A 22,858-nucleotide genomic window follows, 5' to 3' on the forward strand; every position below is an offset into this window, starting at 1 on the left:
GCAGCAGCAGGTATCTGTCAGCCTCTGGCTCCATGTTGGCAGCATTGGGCAGGAAGGAGTACAGGAGAGCGTACAGATGCTCCACGAACCCACCAGGGTGCTAAAGGAAACAAAGGAGGAGAAAAGAGGAGAGAAGAGAAGAGGAATTTAAGTGAAACTGCTAATAGAGAGAGATCAAAACATGTACCAGTGAGATGCTACTTACCACCATCAGGGACTTCTGAGCTGTCATCATCCCAAACAGCACCAGCTCAAAGAGGACATCTATCTTGTTCACATGATGGATCTAGGACAAGAAAACACATTTGGAGAAAATAGGAATGATTTCATATAGATCAGCTACTGTGATGTATAAAAGACATGCATGTGGAAGAACTCAGTGAGACTTGAAAGAGTTAATGAACTCACCTTTGCCTCAGCCAGCTCCCTCTCAATGTCATTCCGCTTGGAGGGGTCACTCAGGTAGTCCACAAAGTCGTTATAGGTACAGATGAATTTGGCCTCGTCCTATGACAAAGAAAAGAGCATCTTAGTGAACAGAACACATTTCCCCTCAGGGATGCTCTCTTTCCCTTGAAAGAGAATGAGTTAGTGAGTTACCATGTGGTTGGCCTGAACCAAAGCGCCCAGGAGGTCCTTTCCCGCCACAAACAGATGGTTCCTGCTCAGGGTGGAACCAAGCAGGGTCTAGGGAAGAGGGAAGAGTTAGGGTGAGACATCTTCCTCTTGGAGAACAACAAGTCACAGAGACAAAAAGAACAGTGGGTCCACTCACAGTGAAGGCCTGGCGCAGGGAGACGAGCCTCAGGGCGATGTCCTCCACTCTCTTGGTGGTAAGGTAGAGGCTGTGAAAGGGAGGGAATGGAGCATGTCAACCATTAGAGTCAATGGGGGATAACAGCATTATGACCACTATCCTTCAGCATCTGACAAGCCCAGACTACACAGACATTTAGAGGAACTCACTTTAGCAGAGGAACCTCCCTCTCCTCAGGCAGCAGGTCCTCCTCCCAGCCCTAAGACAACAAAACAAGCATTCAAAATCAGTGACCAATGACATAACAAAAAAATCAGTCAATGGAAGGATCTTAATGCTCCTAGTCAATAGTATGTGTGTGTAACGTCTGACCTCATACCAGTTGTGACCCTCAGGCTCTGGGTCAGTGAACTGCTGAGTGGTGGGAGTAGAGAAGGAGGCAGCCTCCGACCACGCTGAAGAGGAGAGAAGCCCGTCCAGCCCCATGTGGAGAGTGGCGTACACCACTGAGATATCAGTCTGCTGCTCAAAACACACACAACACACCTGTTTACCACACACATGTTATTAGTGTAGAGAGTATAGAGATATTGTTATCCACGTCGGCACCAACGATGTTAGGATGAAACAGTCAGAGATCACCAAGCGCAACATAGCTTCTGCGTGCATATCAGCTAGAAAGATGTGTCGGCATCGAGTAATTGTCTCTGGCCCCCTCCCAGTTAGGGGGAGTGATGAGCTCTACAGCAGAGTCTCACAACTCAATCGCTGGTTGAAAACTGTTTTCTGCCCCTCCCAAAAGATAGAATTTGTAGATAATTGGCCCTCTTTCTGGGACTCACCCACAAACAGGACCAAGCCTGACCTGCTGAGGAGTGACGGACTCCATCCTAGCTGGAGGGGTGCTCTCATCTTATCTACCAACATAGACAGGGCTCTAACTCCTCTAGCTCCACAATGAAATAGGGTGCAGGCCAGGCAGCAGGCTGTTGGCCAGCCTGCCAGCATAGTGGAGTCTGCCACTAGCACAGTCAGTGTAGTCAGCTCAGCTATCACCATTGAGACCGTGTCTGTGCCTCGACCTAGGTTGGGCAAAACTAAACATGGCGGTGTTCGCCTTAGCAATCTCACTAGGATAAAGACCACCTCCATTCCTGTCATTACTGAAAGAGATCATGATACCTCACATCTCAAAATAGGGCTACTTAATGTTAGATCCCTTACTTCAAAGGCAATTATAGTCAATGAACTAATCACTGATCATAATCTTGATGTGATTGGCCTGACTGAAACATGGCTTAAGCCTGATGAATTTACTGTTTTAAATGAGGCCTCACCTCCTGGCTACACCAGTGACCATATCCCCGTGCATCCCGCAAAGGCGGAGGGGTTGCTAACATTTACGATAGCAAATTTCAATTTACAAAAAAAAAAAATGACGTTTTCGTCTTTTGAGCTTCTAGTCATGAAATCTATGCAGCCTACTCAATCACTTTTTATAGCTACTGTTTACAGGCCTCCTGGGCCATATACAGCGTTTCTCACTGAGTTCCCTGAATTCCTATCGGACCTTGTAGTCATAGCAGATAATATTCTAATCTTTGGTGACTTTAATATTCACATGGAAAAGTCCACAGACCCACTCCAAAAGGCTTTCGGAGCCATCATCAACTCAGTGGGTTTTGTCCAACATGTCTCTGAACCCACTCACTGTCACAGTCATACGCTGGACCTAGTTTTGTCCCATGGAATAAATGTGGTGGATCTTAATGTTTTTCCTCATAATCCTGGACTATCGGACCACCATTTTATTACGTTTGCAATTGCAACAACTAATCTGCTCGGACCCCAACCAAGGAACATCAAAAGTCGTGCTATAAATTCACAGACAACACAAAGATTCCTTGATGCCCTTCCAGATTCCCTCTGCCTACCCAAGGACGCCAGAGGACAAAAATCAGTTAACCACCTAACTGAGGATCTCAATTTAACCTTACGCAATACCCTAGATGCAGTTGCACCCCTAAAAACGAAAACAATTTCTCATAAGAAACTAACTCCCTGGTACACAGAAAATACCCGAGCTCTGAAGCAAGCTTCCAGAAAATTGGAACGGAAATGGCGCCACACCAAACTGGAAGTCTTCCGACTAGCTTGGAAGGACGGTACCGTGCAGTACCGAAGAGCCCTTACTGCTGCTCGATCATCCTATTTTTCTAACTTAATTGAGGAAAATAAGAACAATCCGAAATTCCTTTTTGATACTGTCGCAAAGCGAACTAAAAAGCAGCATTCCCCAAGAGAGGATGACTTTCACTTTAGCAGTGATAAATTCATGAACTTCTTTGAGGAAAAGATTATGATTATTAGAAAGCAAATTACGGACTCCTCTTTAAACCTGCGTATTCCTCCAAACCTCAGTTGTCCTGAGTCTGCACAACTCTGCCAGGACCTAGGTTCAAGAGAGACGCTCAAGTGTTTTAGTACTATATCTCTTGACACAATGATGAAAATAATCATGGCCTCTAAACCTTCAAGCTGCATACTGGACCCTATTCCAACTAAACTACTGAAAGAGCTGCTTCCTGTGCTTGGCCCTCCTATGTTGAACATAATAAATGGCTCTCTATCCACTGGATGTGTACCAAACTCACTAAAAGTGGCAGTAATAAAGCCTCTCTTGAAAAAGCCAAACCTTGACCCAGAAAATAGTTTTTTATATCGGCCTATATCGAATCTTCCATTCCTCTCAAAAATTTTAGAGAAGGCTGTTGCTCAGCAACTCACTGCCTTCCTGAAGACAAACAATGTATACGAAATGCTTCAGTCTGGTTTTAGACCCCATCATAGCACTGAGACGGCACTTGTGAAGGTGGTAAATGACATTTTAATGGCATCGGATCGAGGCTCTGCATCTGTCCTCGTGCTCCTAGACCTTAGTGCTGCTTTTGATACCATCGATCACCCCATTCTTTGGAGAGATTGGAAACCCAAATTGGTCTACACGGACATGTTCTGGCCTGGTTTAGATCTTATCTGTCGGAAAGATATCAGTTTGTCTCTGTGAATGGTTTGTCCTCTGACAAATCAACTGTAAATTTCGGTGTTCCTCAAGGTTCCGTTTTAGGACCACTATTGTTTTCACTATATATTTTACCTCTTGGAGATGTTATTCGAAAACATAATGTAAACTTTCACTGCTATGCGGATGACACACAGCTGTAAATTTCAATGAAACATGGTGAAGCCCCAAAATTGCCCTCGCTAGAAGCATGTGTTTCAGACATAAGGAAGTGGATGGCTGCAAACTTTCTACTATTAAACTCGGACAAAACAGAGATGCTTGTTCTAGGTCCCAAGAAACAAAGAGATCTTCTGTTGAATCTGACAATTAATCTTAATGGTTGTACAGTCGTCTCAAATAAAACTGTGAAGGACCTCGGCGTTACTCTGGACCCTGATCTCTCTTTTGAAGAACATATCAAGACCATTTCGAGGACAGCTTTTTTCCATCTACGTAACATTGCAAAAATCAGAAACTTTCTGTCCAAAAATGATGCAGAAAAATTAATCCATGCTTTTGTCACTTCTAGGTTAGACTACTGCAATGCTCTATTTTCCGGCTACCCGGATAAAGCACTAAATAAACTTCAGTTAGTGTTAAATACGGCTGCTAGAATCCTGACTAGAACCAAAACATTTGATCATATTACTCCAGTGCTAGCCTCTCTACACTGGCTTCCTGTCAAAGCAAGGGCTGATTTCAAGGTTTTACTGCTAACCTACAAAGCATTACATGGGCTTGCTCCTACCTATCTCTCTGATTTGGTCCTGCCGTACATACCTACATGTACGCTACGGTCACAAGACGCAGGCCTCCTAATTGTCCCTAGAATTTCTAAGCAAACAGCTGGAGGCAGGGCTTTCTCCTATAGAGCTCCATTTTTATGGAACGGTCTGCCTACCCATGTCAGAGACGCAAACTCGGTCTCAACCTTTAAGTCTTTACTGAAGACTCATCTCTTCAGTGGGTCATATGATTGAGTGTAGTCTGGCCCAGGAGTGGGAAGGTGAACGGAAAGGCTCTGGAGCAACGAACCGCCCTTGCTGTCTCTGCCTGGCCGGTTCCCCTCTTTCCACTGGGATTCTCTGCCTCTAACCCTATTACAGGGGCTGAGTCACTGGCTTACTGGGGCTCTCTCATGCCATCCCTGGAGGGGGTGCGTCACCTGAGTGGGTTGATTCACTGTTGTGGTCATCCTGTCTGGGGTGGCGCCCCCCTGGGTTGTGCCGTGGCGGAGATCTTTGTGGGCTATACTCAGCCTTGTCTCAGGATGGTAAGTTGGTGGTTGAAGATATCCCTCTAGTGGTGTGGGGGCTGTGCTTTGGCAAAGTGGGTGGGGTTATATCCTTCCTGTTTGGCCCTGTCCGGGGTGTCCTCGGATGGGGCCACAGTGTCTCCTGACCCCTCCTGTCTCAGCCTCCAGTATTTATGCTGCAGTAGTTTATGTGTCGGGGGCTGGGGTCAGTTTGTTATATCTGGAGTACTTCTCCTGTCCTATTCGGTGTCCTGTGTGAATCTAAGTGTGCGTTCTCTAATTCTCTCCTTCTCTCTTTCTTTCTCTCTCTCGGAGGACCTGAGCCCTAGGACCATGCCCCAGGACTACCTGACATGATGACTCCTTGCTGTCCCCAGTCCACCTGGCCATGCTGCTGTTCCAGTTTCAACTGACCTGAGCCCTAGGACCATGCCCCAGGACTACCTGACATGATGACTCCTTGCTGTCCCCAGTCCACCTGGCCATGCTGCTGCTCCAGTTTCAACTTCCACCTGACTGTGCTGCTGCTCCAGTTTCAACTGTTCTGCCTTATTATTATTCAACCATGCTGGTCATTTATGAACATTTGAACATCTTGGCCATGTTCTGTTATAATCTCCACCCGGCACAGCCAGAAGAGGACTGGCCACCCCACATAGCCTGGTTCCTCTCTAGGTTTCTTCCTAGGTTTTGGCCTTTCTAGGGAGTTTTTCCTAGCCACCGTGCTTCTACACCTGCATTGCTTGCTGTTTGGGGTTTTAGGCTGGGTTTCTGTACAGCACTTTGAGATATCAGCTGATGTCCGAAGGGCTATATAAATAAATTTGATTTGATTCGATTAGAAAACACACCAAATCTAATGTAAAAATGCCCAGTAATGTCTAGTCTATATACATGGGAAACTGTTTATTTACCTGGTAGCAGCCAAGCGTCACGTCCACAGACGTCTTGTGGCGGAGGTGAGATGCATAGTGGGTCACCCTGCCAGCCACATGCTGACACAGAGAGAATACATGTTAAGGCCAAATGGAATAAGTGAAGAAAAGCCTGATCTAATACTATTTCAGTAGTATTTACGTCTTACCTGGATCCAAGTGATGGACTGCACTTTGGTGGCACAGTAGGGGATGCCCTCTGGACTAAGCCTGGATGTCTCCTTGGAGATGGCCCACACCAGTTGAGTCTCCAGGCCTCTCACCCTACTCACGTGGTGCATCCTCACCACCACCTGCTGTTGAGATAAACAACAAGACAACATCAACAAAACCACTTCAGCAATGGCTGTGACACATTTCCATCAAGATCAAATGACTGACAATGTAGATTAGGATTAGCTAGTTACAATGACACATACCTGGGATCCCCCACACATGTAGGTGATGATGGGGCTGATGAACTGGAAAGTTCTCCAAGCTTTAACCACCGGACCGGCATTGTTCTGCACATTACAATACATTCATGTTGGAAACAGTAAACATTGTATATGAATGATATGTGAATGAGCAGCAGTGTTGTGATGTGTCCTATCCCGTCCTTCCAGAGGGATCTTTCTTGGCCTCATCACATGTCTCAGTGGCTGGGTGTTTGGAGGGAGGGGGACACCACCACAGGACAGACCCCACAGTCATCTCTAGAGATCGAACTTCAGACTCCATCCAAAACCACTGAACCCCTCAACACACTGAAAGAGATTACGGTGCACACCCTTAGAGGAAGTCGGAACAGGATAACTCCCTCCAAACTCACAAAGACACAGAGGAGGAGGAACTATCCAACACCCAGTGAGAGAGAACAAGTGACCTCAATCAAACACAGTCAGAAAGAGGAGGTGGAAGAGGCATTAGATGGAGGAGGAGGTTACCCCAGAGGCCATTCCGCCTGTTTATGTGAGCAAGAAAGAGCAGAAGGCTTCTGGTCAGCCAAATGTCAGGCAGAGGGAGAGGTCATAATGATTCACACCCACAGAGAAAGACAACCCACACAACCTCTTGGTTGAGATGAACCACACAGAGGTAGAGGCAGAGGGCCTTCAGGGCTAGCCAGTCAGCCTGCCTGCTCTGATCCTCAAGTCAATTGTATTTAAATTCATGTTCATTAAAGATTTTTATTCAAGAATTGACAAGTCCCATTTATTTAATGATAATTTTTCACTGTCTTCAAGTTGTAGCAGGAGAAACAGCAAGTTCTGGCCCAGCGCTCACCATTCTGCAGAATAAGGACCAGAACTTTACAGAGGTAAACTGTGTCAGTTCTTTTACTATTACAGGTATGTAACAGCACTTCAAACGTTCAAATATATACACAATATGTAATAACATGCTATTTAACAACTTTGTCCAGATATTATCACGTTAGGAAAGGTTTTGTTTTGGCTTTGTGTCGAACTGAGTGAGAGAAGAAGGTGATTTACATTGAGTGAGAGTATATGTTAGCTTGATGCTAGCTGAGGTAAAAAAAAACATTTACGAGTCACAGAGACTATGTTTACTGAGTAGTTTACTTGTACTGGATTTTGTCTAGGAGATTTTTTATCAAGAATCCATTTGTTAGGGATTTCTGAGTTGGTTTTACATGTTATTGGTTGTTTTGTGTAAAATTGTGGTCACTAGCTGGTAAACTGGCCGAGCACGCTCAGTCTGGTGGACTTTTAGTGCATACAGTGAGAGAGAGACGATTTTCTGGAGGTGCCACTATCTTAAAGCTGAATGTATTGTTGTCACTTTTCTATAGAGGTAGCGGTATATAGAGAAACATTCAGTTATTTATGGTTTCATATATAGGTGTTTCTATTGTATGAATGTGAAATACATTGTGGTTTTCATGTGAAACCATACACTAAGACAGGGTTATTTGTGGAACATTTTTGAATTCTGCTTTAGGTAAAGTGCATTTATGTTGTGTAATTTAAAGTGTGCACTTGTTTGATGTGAATATTTTCAAAGTACTAACAAGAAAATAGACAATGGAACAAGAGAAAAAAACATTCTTCAGAATAAAGAAAGCGCCAGAACTTTGCAGATGTAAACTTGTGTCCGTTCTTTTTACAGGCCACCTCAGCTACTCATGCACTGTGTCTGCCCACGCATCCATGCATGCACATACACACGGACAAACACACACTAATGTTCTCTCTCTTGTGTTTGTCAGCAGTTCATCGTGGCCCTGTGTTCGCCTCCTTCACCAAAGCTCTGTCAGGGACCTACATGAACAGTGCCATCACTCAGAGAGACACTTTGACCTGTCCAGCTCTCTCATCGGACTCATAGACGGCAGCTTTGAGATGGGTTTCAACAATAACATTGAGTTGCTTGAGAATTCATTAAGTAAAACCAGATACAGACTACAGTATGATCCATTTTTTTGTGGTTCAATCAGACTCTGCTCTCAATACTGTCCAGTTTTATAGTTGTTCCTATTAATTGATTGACTGGCGTTTGTCCATGACTCTACTGTCAAACCCCTAACATTGTTTTTTTTGATACTATGTTGTTGCAGCCTAGTATCCAAACTGATATGCCATTTTATTTTTTATTTTTTTAAACAGCATTTATAATTTGAGATTCCTGGCTACTGTAGTGTTGTGGTTTCTTGCAGGTAACCTGCTGTTCCTGGCTGTGGTCAGCCATTTTGAGGCGAAGCTGCACCGGCCCAGGTTCATTGCTGTGGGCTGTTTCCTCATGGCTGTAGGATCCTTCCTCACAGGCCTGCCACACTTCTTCATGGGACGGTAAAACAACTGAAATACTGGTTAAACTTGTACTTGTAGAGATACTCCAATGCGGAGGATAGTTTCACTTTAGAAATAAAGAAATGTATCCAGTTGTTGATTAATCTCAGTTAACTTCGAACTAAAGTCTTGCGTAATTGGTCAGCTGCTTGATTATGTTTTGGGGCCATACATGTTAAGAGAAGGGATTAAGAGATGCTATAACTTTGACGTGGAAAGTTTGGACCCAGGTGCAGAGAAGAGACCAGAATATAAAGCAGTGGTTCCAACCAGTGTCTCCACCCCTCAAGGGCCCACTTAACTTGCCAAAAGCTCCCATTTGCCTACATCGTAGTTGCCTTCCGCTGGTGAGACCCGCTTGGAGAGAAAGGTGCATGAGTGCAGTTTCTTGTCCTCCTCGTTCCGCTGTGAAAGTACCGCACCAGCTCAGGTGTCCAAGGCGTCCACCTCTACCACAAAGGGGCGAGTAGGATGGGTCCAGGAGATCTCTATGAATGCCCTGTCAGCCTCGGGATTCCTGCAAAAACCTGACATTGAGTGAGGTGGGACAGGGTTGTATGTGTTCCAGAAGGGTTTTTGGAGAAGATCAGGATGTCGTCAAGACCAAAACAAGACGAACTTGTTCAACATATCCCTAAGAGTGTCATTGATCAGTGACTGAAAGACTGCCAGTGAGTTCGATATTCCAAAGGTCATGACTAAATACTCAGTGACCACTAGGGGTGTTAAATTACATTTCCCTCTCATCTCCCTGATTATCACCAGATTTTAAGCGTTGCAGAGGTCCAGTTTGGTGAAGAATTGGGCTCCTAGGGCCAACTCCAAGGCGGTGGACATCGGGTAGGGGGTAACGATTCTTGATCCTAATCAGAGATCGACCGATTAATCGGAATAGGATCGGCATTTTTGGACACCAATTATATTTATATATATATATACACTGCTCAAAAAATAAAGGGAACACTAAAATAACACATCCGATATCTGAATGAATGAAATATTCTTATTAAATACTTTTTTCTTTACATAGTTGAATGTGCTGACAACAAAATCACACAAAAATTATCAATGGAAATCAAATTTATCAACCCATGGAGGTCTGGATTTGGAGTCACACTCAAAATTAAAGTGGAAAACCACACTACAGGCTGATCCAACTTTGATGTAATGTCCTTAAAACAAAATGAAAACAGCAAGTCAAAATGAGGCTTTTTAGTGTGTGTGGCCTCCACGTGCCTGTATGACCTCCCTACAATGCCTGGGCATGCTCCTGATGAGGTGGCAGATGGTCTCCTGAGGGATCTCCTCCCAGACCTGGACTAAAGCATCCACCAACTCCTGGACAGTCTGTGGTGCAACGTGGCGTTGGTGGATGGAACGAGACATGATGTCCCAGATGTGCTCAATTGGATTCAGGTCTGGGGAACGAGCGGGCCAGTCCCTAGCATCAATGCCTTCCTCTTGCAGGAACTGCTGACACACTCCAGCCACATGAGGTCTAGCATTGTCTTGCATTAGGAGGAACCCAGGGCCAACCGCACAAGCATATGGTCTCACAAGGGGTCTGAGGATCTCATCTCGGTACCTAATGGCAGTCAGGCTACCTCTGGCGAGCAGAGGGCTGTACGGCCCCCCAAAGAAATGCCACCCCACACAATGACTGACCCACCGCCAAACCAGTCATGCTGGAGGATGTTGCAGGCAGCAGAACGTTCTCCACGGCATCTCCAGACTCTGTCACGTCTGTCACGTGCTCAGTGTGAACCTGCTCTCATCTGTGAAGTGCACAGGGTGCCAGTGGCGAATTTGCCAATCTTGGTGTTCTCTGGCAAATGCCAAACGTCCTGCACTGTGTTGGGCTGTAAGCACAACCCCCACCTGTGGACGTCAGGCCCTCATACCACCCTCATGGAGTCTGTTTCTGACCGTTTGAGCAGACACATGCACATTTGTGGCCTGCTGGAGGTCATTTTGCAGTGCTCTGGCAGTGCTCCTCCTTGCACAAAGGCGGAGGTATCAGTCCTGCTGCTGGGTTGTTGCCCTCCTACGGCCTACTCCACGTCTCCTGATGTACTGGCCTGTCTCCTGGTAGCGCCTCCATGCTCTGGACTCTACGCTGACAGACACAGCAAACCTTCTTGCCACAGCTCGCATTGATGTGCCATCCTGGATGAGCTGCACTACCTGAGCCACTTGTGTGGGTTGTAGACTCCGTCTCATGCTACCACTAGAGTGAAAGCACCGCCAGCGTTCAAAAGTGACCAAAACATCAGCCAGGAAGCACAGGAACTGAGAAGTGGTTTGTGGTCCCCACCTGCAGAACCACTCCTTTATTGGGGGTGTCTTGCTAATTGCCTATAATTTCCACCTGTTGTCTATTCCATTTGCACAACAGCATGTGACATTTATTGTCAATCAGTGTTGCTTCCTGAGTGGACAGTTTGATTTCACAGAAGTGTGATTGACTTGGAGTTACATTGTGTTGTTTAAGTGTTCCCTTTATTTTTTGAGCAGTGTGTATATATAAATATATATATATACATTTTTTTTTACACCTTTATTTAACTAGGCAATTCAGTTAAGAACACATTCTTATTTTCAATGACGGGCTAGGAATGGCGGGTTAGCTGCCTTGTTCAGGGGCAGAACGACAGATTTTTACCCTGTCAGCTCGGAGATTCAATCTTGCAACCATACGGTTAACTAGTCCAACGTTTCAAACGTCACTCGCTCTGAGACTTGGAGTAGTTGTTCCCCTTTTGTGGAGCGATGGGTAACGATGCTTCGAGGGTGGCTGTTGTCGATGTGTTCCTGGTTCGAGCCCAGGTAGGGGCGAGGAGAGGGACGGAAGCTGTTACACTGTTATACTGTTATACTGGCAATATCAAAGTGCCTATAAGAACATCCAAGTCAAATGGTAGAGAGAAAAATAGTCCTATAATTTCTATAATAACTACAACCTAAAATGTCTTACCTGGGAATATTGAAGACTTGTGTTAAAAGGAACCACCAGCTTTCATATGTTCTCATGTTCTGAGCAAGGAACTTAAACCTTAGCTTTTTTACATGGCACATATTGCACTTTTTCTTTCTTCTCCAACACTTTGTTTTTGCATTATTTAAACCAAATTGAACATGTTTCATTATTTATTTGAGGCTAAATTGATTTTATTGATGTATTATATTAAGTTAAAATAAAAGTGTTCATTCAGTATTGTTGTAATTGTCATTATTACAAATAAATAAATACATTTTTAAAAATCGGCCGATTAATCCGTATCGGCTTTTTTTGGTCCTCCAATAATCGGTATTGGCGTTGAAAAATCATAATCGGTCGACCTCTACAAGGTGCCATTGAACAACACAAACCTCTTGCTTTTCGACTGAACTAAACTCCATCTTCTCCCTGTATAAAGAATATTTTGTATAGTCACCACCAGGGCTAGGGTCAATTCAGTGAATAATTTAATTCAAATCTCCCATCATTTATTATGAAGACATTTTACTGAACTAACTGAATTAAAGTCAACCCTGATCACCATAACAGCTGTACAGTGGTCATTTGACAGGACTGTGAGAGAAAGCAAAACATACATGTAAGTTAGATAGTAACAACAATAAATCCAGTACTGTATAGCTACCGCTGTTGAAAAACTCAAATCTATGCCTTATAGATCCCAATGTTGTGCAACTGACTGGCTGTGGATACGTTGCAAAAATATTTTTACATTGTTTCTACCTTTCTCAGGTAATTAACCTACCCGTTCTACCTCCAATGTTTTGACAGTGTGTTTTGACAACTCAGCTTCCTTGCATGACATCATCATACACAATGGAATCTCTTCAAGCAATATCCAGTTTGCTTTAGAGATCACATTCACTTTCATTTTAAAGTGCTGTACACGGAATCCCTCATTGTATTCATGCTATTCCATATCGTAACGCTTGGCCCATTCTCATTGCAAGACATGCCAGGCAGTGTTGCCCTCTAGTGGTAGTTTGGAGATACAGCATGTATTATTTTATCATTAGTCATCATGGGTTGTGGTTAATTCCATTTCAATGCCAGTCAATTCAGAAACTAAACCAGATTCAAATTACACGTTCTTCATTGAAAAACATTTAAGAGAATTGGAATTTCTAGGTATTTTCCTTAATTCACTGGAATTTAAATGGAATTGTCCTCAAACCTGAGGTTCATCAACCAAAGTTTACTCAGCTGGAAAGAGAAACTGAAACAGAGGAATATATATTTTTTAAACACACAATGGAAGTAAATGTTATTGTCACTTATCCTAATAAAAACATAATTTATGCGTGAGTATGTGTGTATATACAATATATGTAATTCACTGAACAGAAATATAAACGCAACATGCAACAATTTCTCAGATTTTACTGAGTTACAGTTCATATGAGCAAATCAGTCAATTTAAATAAATTCATCAGGCCCTAATCTATGGATTAGGATATCTGTTGGTCACATATACCTTAAAAAAGGTAGGGACATGGATCAGAACACCAGTCACTATCTGGTGTAACCACCATTTGCCTCATGCAAGTTCAAAACTTGAAAGATCTGAAGCATTGTGTTGTGTGACAAAACTGCACATTTTAGAGTGACCTTTTATTCTCCCCAGCACAAGGTGCACCTGTGTATGATCATGGTTTTTAAAAATCAGCTTCTTGATATGCCACAACTGTCAGATGGATGGATTATCTTGGCGAAGGAGAAATGCTCACTAATGAGGATGTAAACAAATGTGCACAAAATATGTATATACAGTTGAAGTCGGAAGTTTACATACACGTAGGTTGGAGTCATTAAAACTCATTTTTCAACCACTCCACAAATGTCTTGTTAACAAACTATAGTTTTGGCAAGTCGGTTAGGACATCTACTTTGATCAAATTACAAATTAATTTGATCAAGTCATTTTTCCAACAATTGTTTACAGACAGATTATTTCACTTATAATTCACTGTATCACAATTCCAGTGGATCAGAAGTTTACATTCACTAAATTGACTGTGCCTTTAAACAGGTTGGAAAGTTCCAGAAAATGATGTCATGTCTTTAGAAGCTTCTGATAGGCTAATTGACAACATTTGAGTCAATTGGAGGTGTACCGGTGGAGGTACCACGTTAATCTGTACAAACAATAGAATGCAAGTATAAACACCATGGGACCACGCAGCCGTCATACCGCTCAGGAAGGAGATGTGTTCTGTCTCCTAGAGATGAACGTACTTTGGTGCGAGAAGTGCAAATTAATCCCAGAACAACAGCAAAGGACCTTGTGAAGATGCTGGAGGAAACAGGTACAAAAGTATCTATGTCCACAGTAAAACGAGTCCTATATTGACATAGTCTGAAAGGCCGCTCAGCAAGGAAGAAGCCATAAAAAAAAGCCAGACTACGGTTTGCAACTGCACATGGGGACAAAGATGGTACTTTTTGGAGAAATATTCTTTGGTCTGATGACACAAAAATAGAACTGGCCATAATGACCATCATTATGTTTGGAGGAAAAAGGGGGATGCTTGCAAGCCGAAGAACTCCATTCCACCTTTCTGAGCTTGTTAAAGTGCTCTACAAATGTGCTCTTCAGACATAGCAGCAAAAACAAATGTGTTGACACAGAAAGAAAAAGCGACATGATATAAACAAAGAAAATGAAATGAAGAAGGAAAAAAGAAGAGATTGAAATTAATGGGAGCTTAGCAAGCCTAGGTAACAGATGAGAAAGTTTGGCTTTGAGGAAGAGGCTGGGTAGCGTGGCAAAGTGGTCTAAGGTGCTGGATTTAGGCTCAAGTCTCTCTGGAGGATTGGCTCTGCATCACAAACACTACCATCTTTGATGTTGCCATTGTTTGTGCAAGGCTTCAGTGTGGGTATCTCTTTAGTCAATCCATACTTTTGCAGTGTCTCTATATTCTTACAATGGAAATAAGAAATGTTGTGTTTAGTCGAACCCACGAGCGCAGAATACATTGAATTAGCATGAGATTGCCTTAACTACCTCGGCCTGTGTTATAGTGGTGGCCCCTCCTACCAGTTGGCCGAGAGCCACATTTCTGAATTGGTTAAAGTGGACCCAAACCACAACCTAACAAAGAAATGATTTGCTGTATTTCTTTCAACAAAGTTTTACACATCTGAATGAGGAAAAGACAATCCAGTTTCACCGACAGACATGGGATGTCTTTGATACTTTCCCATACATCATCTCTCTCTTTACACTTTCATATGAGCCACCCCATATTAATGAAAATATCAACCTTGTCACAACGATTTTACTCCTGGCATTGATTGGGAACACCAGTGCCAGGTAGATTAAAGTTGGTAATATAACTGCCTTTATTACCATAATTTTTCCGCTGATCGTTAACCTTCTGCTTTTCCACATATTGAGTTTTACCTTTTACTTTTTGAATCTTTCCTTCCCAATTTTCCTTTATCCCGTCCCTTTGAAAGAAATGCACCCCTAATATTTTTAGCCCATCCTTACAGACAGTTATGCCTCCCTTGCTCTCTGTTCTCCCTTCCCAGGCACCACAGTACATCATAGAGGACTTCCCCAAATTTGTTTTGGACCCCACTGCTTCTCCATAAGTTTTCAACAGTACGATCGCCCTGTCTATCGCCCGGTCAGAGCATAGGAACAAAGTGGTATCATCTGCATACTGGGCAATTTTAACCCTTTCTCCGTTACTCCCCAGGATATGCACCCCGTCTATACATGTATCGTTCTTCATCAAATTCGCTAGTGGTTCAGCAAATGGCACGTACAGTAGTGGTGACAATGTGCACCCCTGTCTCACCCCACCTTCTTGAAGTACCGGTTTGCTGAGAAACCTGTTGATTTGCACTCTACTGTATGCTTTCTTATACATTGTCTTAATCCAATTAACAAAAATCATACCACAATTAATTCTTTCTAGAATTGAGAACAGGAAGTCATGACTGACCCTGTCAAATGCCTTCTCCTGATCAACATTCAACACACACAAAGGTAGGTTTCTGTCTTTGGCCCAAACGATCACATCCCTGGTTAACTGTAGGTTGTATGTTGTGGATCTATTCATAACCCCGCATGTCTGGTCTTCATTAACCAGGCTAGGCATCACCTCTTTCAGTCTATTTGTTATTACTTTCCCCAATTTTTTATTGTCCAAATTTAGCAAAAAAATGGGCCTCCAATTTTTTTAAAGGTATTTTTCTCCCTTCTTGTATATTAAGCTTATTACACCAGACCTCATAGATTTCGGCATCATCTCCTCGACCAAGATCTCTTTATACACCTCCAGTAAATCCTCACCGAGGATTCCCCAAAAACAACCAATAAATGTATTTTGGTAATCCATCACTCCCAGGTGTTTAGAGATTTCAATTCCTCCTCTATTTCCTTTTTGGATACTTCCCTTTCTAAATTGGCTCTTTCTTCATTATTTAATAATTCCTCCACTCTTGCATTATCCAATTCTCCCTTCTTAAACAAAGCCTGATAGAACTCCGGAGCATGCGTCATTATATCTTATTTTTTGGTAACTTTCTCCTACCTGTTTCTAATTTGGAAATTACACACTTTCTTTGTTTTTCTTTAACACTCTGAAAAAAAACACTTGGAACATTTTTCATCTAGTTCTTTTTCTGTTATTTTGTCCAAAAATATAAAGTTTCTGACCTTAGTTTCAATGTTGTGTTCTATTTTCTTTTGGATGTTTCTGTATTCCTCCCTGCACACCTGCTTACCCTCATTTATTTCAGAATGTATAGCCTGTAATTCATCTTGCAGTTCTTTCTCGAGATGCCTCTCTTCCTTTTTTTTCCTTTTGCTATAAATTTGACAAAAATACCTTCTTTTGATTTTTAATGCCTCCCACCATTCAGCTGTGTTTTCAAATGCCCATTTCATATCCCTCCATGAATTATAAAAGGTCGTAAAGACGGCTCTGAATTCCGCACATTCCATCTTCTTCATGTTTAACTTCCAAAATCCTCTTCCTATCTCCACCCCTTTAATTTCACAAGAAGCCCCAATTGTGTTGTGGTCTGAAAACCAGTTTGGATATATGAAGAAACTCAAGCTTTGGATGGTCTTGGATACAAAGAGATAATCTAATCTTTTGCTTGCTCCTCTTGATTTTCTCCATGTGTGTCCTATACCTTTTTTTATTATGTCTCCTATATATGTCTGCCAAGTTGTTGTCACCCAAAACATCTTTAAAATATTGTGCAGTAAAATCATATTCCCCCTCTAAGTATGTGCTGAAATCCCCCCCCATTGTCACTATGCGGTTTGTGCACAGAACATTGGGTAAGTGCTTAAAGAAATCTAACCTTTGCCCTTTTAATGCCGGACCGTACACGTTTACTAGGCACAGCTTGTTGTTGTTCAGCCTGCCATCTACGTATACAAGCCTCCCTGGAATAATAATTGTTTCCTCCTCAATTACAAACCCAGTATCCTAAAATAATATCCCCACCCCATCCGAGTGCACGTTGCCTATGCTCCATACTGAAGCACCTGCCTTCCAGTCCTTGCTGAACCTTTTGATGTCCTCTGTGTTCTTCAGGTGACACTCCTGAAGGAAGCACACTTGGAAGTCCAATGCCTTTAAGGAAAAAAACAAAGATGTCCTCTTTACATTGTCTCTCAATCCCCTGGCATTAACTGGCAGGACATAAAACATGATTTTCTTTTATGTTCCGTCTCTTTTCCCCTTTGTCAGAAACAATGTTGTTTACTTCAATCTGTCCACCATAGAGCAACTCACGAACTCTGGCTGGGAATCCCCGCTGCCCTCACTATCATCCTCTGAAGGCTTTCCTGCTGAGGGCGGCTCAGGACCTGGAGCTCCTTGCTCTCCCGGCTCCTTGTTCTCCAGAGCGTAGAATCTGCTGAATGTCTGTCTCTATTACTTGTTTTTTTTTCTCGTTGTCCAGCCTCTCCTCTGTCCTTTTTGCTGTTCTCTTCCCCTCTACTGTTTTCCAATCCATCTCTTTATCCTCTTCTGTTTCACCCCACTGTATTCTACTTTCCACTGGGGTATCTGATATTATTATCCCCTGAGAAGATTCCTCTGTTGCCACCTGTTCTGGTTGAGCGGAGGTTCCTGCCACCGGATTCCCTAAAGCATAGGGCTCTGAAACATCACCCGGCGCCTTTCTCGGAGAAGCCTCCGGAAGAGAACTCGGGGGGTTCTCAGGTGCAGGTGCATGGTCTCTCGAGATCTCATCCAATACCACCTTGATGTTTCGCAGTGATTCTGCACAGGTGTTGTGTCTGTCTGGGCAGTCTTTGAACATGTGCTCAGTTGAATCACACAGATTACACAATTTTTTTTTTTTACAATATCTTGCCAGATGATCCGCCTCCAAACAGTTTCTACAGAACGTGTTTGGGCACAGTGCTGAAATGTGTCCCTCTTCTCCGCATCATGTTTTAGGCTGTCCATAGAAGTAAAGATACCCCTTTACACCGCCAATGTAGAAGGACGCTGGGGATATTAAATTCCTCCCGTCCGTGTTCTAAATAGGACAGCTTATTTTCTATTTCCATTCCACATGGAAATTTATTTATTTTGTTCCAACCCCCATTACATCACAGTATTTACCCAGGAAGGATTGTAATATCCTGCTCTTTCACATACTGTTTTTGCATGCAGACAGTATTAGTCCTTACCCGACTTGCGAACAGAGGCTCCACATTGAAGTTGGAAATCGGTGTTTTGTCCTTGTGTTCCACTTTTTCCAAGCTTCCTGACACAGGTAATCCACCGTGAAGGAGACCTTAAAAACATTCCATAGAGGAAAATCTCTGTAGCAGTAGATTCGTTCCGATGTCAATCCAAGAAATTCAAAGATGACTTCTTTTGCGAAACTCCTTCCCATAACGAACTGCATTCCGTCCATTTCTTTTCCAACAAACCGGATTGTATTCAAAAGTCACGCTGAAGGGGCCGACGTAAAGTCCCCCGTCGCCATCACCTTCTCTTTCCTTCATTGCTCATGCTGTGGGCATGCCACACAATTGATTTGAGCCAAAAGGCCGAGAGGCGATAACCCACAAATTGACCCCTACACCCACGGGGCACCCGGGGGTCTCAGCAGATCTCAGCGGTTTGGCAAAAGTTGGCTCCTCCCCACCCAATGTTTCCCTGGCGACAGGGAAGTGTTTTTTTTTAAGTCGCCAATGCGTCTTTAAGTCACTAGCTCTTTACGCCCAGTGTGACAATTTGAGCAGCTGTTCTCTCTGGGCCTGTGCTTATGTCTGGATCTCCTCCTCTTCCCCGATCCCCCGCTCCCCTCCAGCAGCAGACGCGTATGACCTCTGATGAGCTGGGCAGTCCCGCCACAGGTGTGCTGATGAGCCACACCCATGGTACGCCTTGGGCTCATCGCAGTCCTTTGCCTCATGCTTCTCTGATCCACAGAATCTACACCTACTTGTGCTGCACGAGGCCAAGATGTGGCCGTAGGCCATACAACACCTTCAGAATGGAGGCTGACGGGCATAAAATAACGTCCCCGTCAGCCCCCATGGAGAACATAGCAGGAGGAGGAAGGTAAACACCCAATCCCTTTGGATCCTCCGAGGATGGCCTGGAAACCTCTCCCTTCCATTCCAAAACCCCAGGGAGTCCTGTAGGTACCTTGCTGTGGAGACATTATCCATATATCTCCCCAGAAAGGCCCTCACCTCCTCGTCCGTGACATGCGGATAAAACATGTCAACAGTCACCACCCGGAAACTGTTCATTGCCAGACTAGATACTTCATAATAGCACATCGGTCTTCCATCTCCCACTTCCCTCTCCTACTTCATTATCTTGTTGTGCTTTTCCTCCGTGTAAAAGGCCGCTTCCATCGGGTTACCCTGGAGACAAAAGACGTCTCTCCCATGTCTTTATTCCTCCATGCAAAACGAACGGTGTTTGCCTGTTCGATCCCGGGGACCGACCTGCTAGATGTATTACGCAACATTTCCTCCTGGAGAATGGCATGCTTGAGCAAAAGAAAATAGTTGGAAAACACACAACGATTCCAACAAAGGCTTTACCGCCTTCCGGCCTTCGGCTCTTGACTCAGGAGTTTCAGCACCGCGGTACCAAACTTGATCTGAGCCAAAAGGCCGAGAAGCAATAACCCACAAATTTACCCCTGCAGCCGCCGGACACCTGGGGGTTTCGGCAGATCTCAGCGATTTGGCAAAAGTTGGCTCCTCCCCACCCAACGTTTCCCTGTCGACAGGCAAGTGTTTCAAGTCACTAGCTCATTACGCCCAGTGTGACTATTTGTTCAAATACGCCAGTCATCGGGGCTTGAACTCAATTGCCCGAGCGACGACTTTGAGTGGAAAAATATACCTGTCAGCCAGATTGAAGTCAAACGCCTGATCAAAAAGTCTCGGCGTCATCTCTGTCGATTTCTCTTGAAACAAGATACCGAGCAAAGCACCTCCAAAAATATGTTGAACTCGTAAGTGTTCCTCTCCACGGAAGTCTTTAGTAAAAGGTGAAAGGCTTGTGCGTAATGAAGAGAAACCAGAGTCGTATGGAAGTCAGAGGTCGGGGCCCTAGACACACTCTGTGCACTCTAGGCTGGTTTATTGCGGGGGGTCCCCGAACCCACTCTTCCAAGTTTTTGAGGGCTGTCGGTAAAAAGTCACAGACAGACAGACACTCACTATCCTGGTGAAGTGATTATATTTTTGGGGTAGTCAAAAACAGACACACACACAATCCTGGCCAATTAAAAACAAAATGTTTTAAGTAAAATGGAGAGAAACGGGGGTACTGCAATACCGGATCGGTGCGTGGAGCAGACGGAGCGAGCCCCATTTCCGACTCCCTGTTCGAAAAATCCATTTAATATATAGTCCCCCGATGGGGGAAGTATCAGATATTAAATTGATAAGAACAGATGATGATTCAATGTTTTTTTCTACCTTTCATACATCCAAATGGTGAACAATTCACACATTTATAACATACCCATACAAAAAGTTTTCATTAGAAAAAAGCCACTGGTTTTCAAAACCTTCTTCCACCACATCTTAACATACACCATAATCTATTTCACAGTTAAAAAATCCGCACGTCAAATACATTTTCCAACCGACTGACATTTACCCCCAGACCACAGCAGGGGTACCCACCACAGGGGGCGCACAAACGGTCCGTCTGACCTCCTCGTACAGGCGTTTGTGGTCCAAACCTACTCGGGCGACTTCAACCTCGGGATGTGCGCGCAGCCACTTCGCCGCATGGCTGAAAGTGCCACGGCAGCTGTTCAGCCCGAGGACCCGTGTTGGACCACACCATTATGCTTCTCGCCTGGTACGAGAAAAACACCCGCAGGAAGTAACCGGAGGGATGAATCACCGGATTAGCGAGCTCATTCAACAAAAACGAAACAAAAATCGAGTCCAACTTGAGTGGGAAGTGTGGAACTCCCCTCCCACCCTCCCCGATTGTTGAGATCATGCGAGCCCTGGCGACATACTCGTACCTGCCTCCCCACATGAACTGAAACACGAGCCTTACTAGCCCCCTCCTCATGCTCGCTGGCAATGGATAGATGTAAGCCAAATACAGAAGGGAAGGCAGTACATCCACCTTCAGTACCAGAACCTTGCCCAAAAAGGACAAGGATCTGGCCTTCCACATTGCCAGCTTCCTCTGAACCACAGCAACCCTCATGTTCCAGTTCAGTGTCGCGGAGCCGGAGGTCTCAAAAAGGACCCCAAGAATCCTCAGGGCCCCATTACAGAGAGATAGCCCTCCAGGCACGTCCGTCCTACCCCGCCATCTGCCGAAATACTTAACAGACGACTTGGCGAGGTTAAGGACCGCTCCCGACGCGCGGGTAAAGTCTCCAATTATGGCCAGAGACCTTAGCAGGCACGAGTCCTTGCACAAAAGCAAGGTGGTGTCATCGGCGTATTGTGTCACCTTGACACGCAAACCGCCGCTACCAGGGACCAGCAAGCCCTCCACCCCTGCGTCAGCCCTAATGGCAGCCGCCAGGGGCTCCATGTAGAGCACGAAAAGGAGTGCCGAGAGCGGGCATCCCTGCCTGACCCCTGAGGAGAGGCTAAACACGTCGCCCAGATGGCTGTTTATGCTCACCCGGCACCCCGCTCCCACATACAAAATCTTGATCCACTCTATAAAGCGATCACTAAACCCTAACCTACCTAACACTCTGAAAAGAAAAAACCTACTGACGCGATCAAAAGCCTTGGCCTGATCAAGCGCCGCTACCATCAGAGGTAGACTTCTATCCTCAACCCAGGCGATGGAGTCCCTTATCAGTTGGAGGTTCCACCTAATGGAACGGCCTTCCACCCCACACGTTTGATCCTCATGGACAACGTAGGGAAGGGCTGTGCGCACACGGTCTGCCATGACCTTAGCTAGTATCTTATAATCTACGCACAGCATGGTCAACGGCCGCCAGTTGCTAAGGTCGGCGGTGTCTCCCTTCTTGTAGAGGAGGGACAGCACGCCTACAGCCATTGACCTGCCCGGGACTCCAGTCTCGAGAACGGCCGTCAGGACTTCTAGGACCACCGGTCCAAGCATACCCCAAAACTTGAGGTAAAACTCAGCTGGCAGCCCATCCATCCCAGGCACCTTCCCTTTCCCCATCCTCTTGAGGGCGCTCTCCACCTCCTCTAGTGTTATCGGGGCATCCATCGCCTTTCTAATGTCCTCCGGCACACGCCGGGACAAGTGTTCTAAAAACACGGTACCCTGTTCTTCTTCTACTACCCTCTCCTGGAAAAAAACCCGGAAATGGTCAGTTGCCACCCTGACCATCTGCTCCGGCTCCCTAACTACCCTACCCTGTCCATCCCTCACCCCATAAAAAACCTGTCTTACCTGCTTTTCCCTAACTGATTTGAAAAATACTGCAGAGCAGGTCTCATTCTGCTCTATGAACTCAGAGTGTGCACGCTGCAGGAAGGCACGGGCCTTCCGCTCATGCACCTCCCTGAGTTGAGCCTTGAGGCTGGTAGCACGCTCAACGTCCATCGAAGCACC

General features: G+C 44.7%; 1 long non-coding RNA gene, 1 other non-coding gene and 1 pseudogene across 2 annotated transcripts; all 3 read right to left on the reverse strand.

The window, feature by feature from the left end:
- Positions 1 to 629: 629 nt before the first annotated feature.
- Positions 630 to 1,023, reverse strand: LOC112237732. The gene is made up of 3 exons (XR_006084462.1): positions 967 to 1,023; positions 776 to 845; positions 630 to 687 (listed from the first exon to the last, which is right to left on the reverse strand). It is a non-coding gene; the product is annotated as an uncharacterized LOC112237732 (long non-coding RNA).
- A 19,226-nt stretch (positions 1,024 to 20,249) lies between these two features.
- LOC112239277 lies at positions 20,250 to 20,362 on the reverse strand. The gene has a single exon (XR_002951787.2). It is a non-coding gene; the product is annotated as a U5 spliceosomal RNA (small nuclear RNA).
- Positions 20,363 to 20,581: 219 nt separating this feature from the next.
- On the reverse strand, positions 20,582 to 20,749 carry LOC112239276 (annotated as a pseudogene).
- Positions 20,750 to 22,858: the final 2,109 nt, after the last annotated feature.

The sequence above is a fragment of the Oncorhynchus tshawytscha genome, linkage group LG10 (genome assembly GCF_018296145.1).
Source record: "Oncorhynchus tshawytscha isolate Ot180627B linkage group LG10, Otsh_v2.0, whole genome shotgun sequence".
In the NCBI taxonomy this organism is placed as follows: Eukaryota; Metazoa; Chordata; class Actinopteri; order Salmoniformes; family Salmonidae; genus Oncorhynchus; species Oncorhynchus tshawytscha.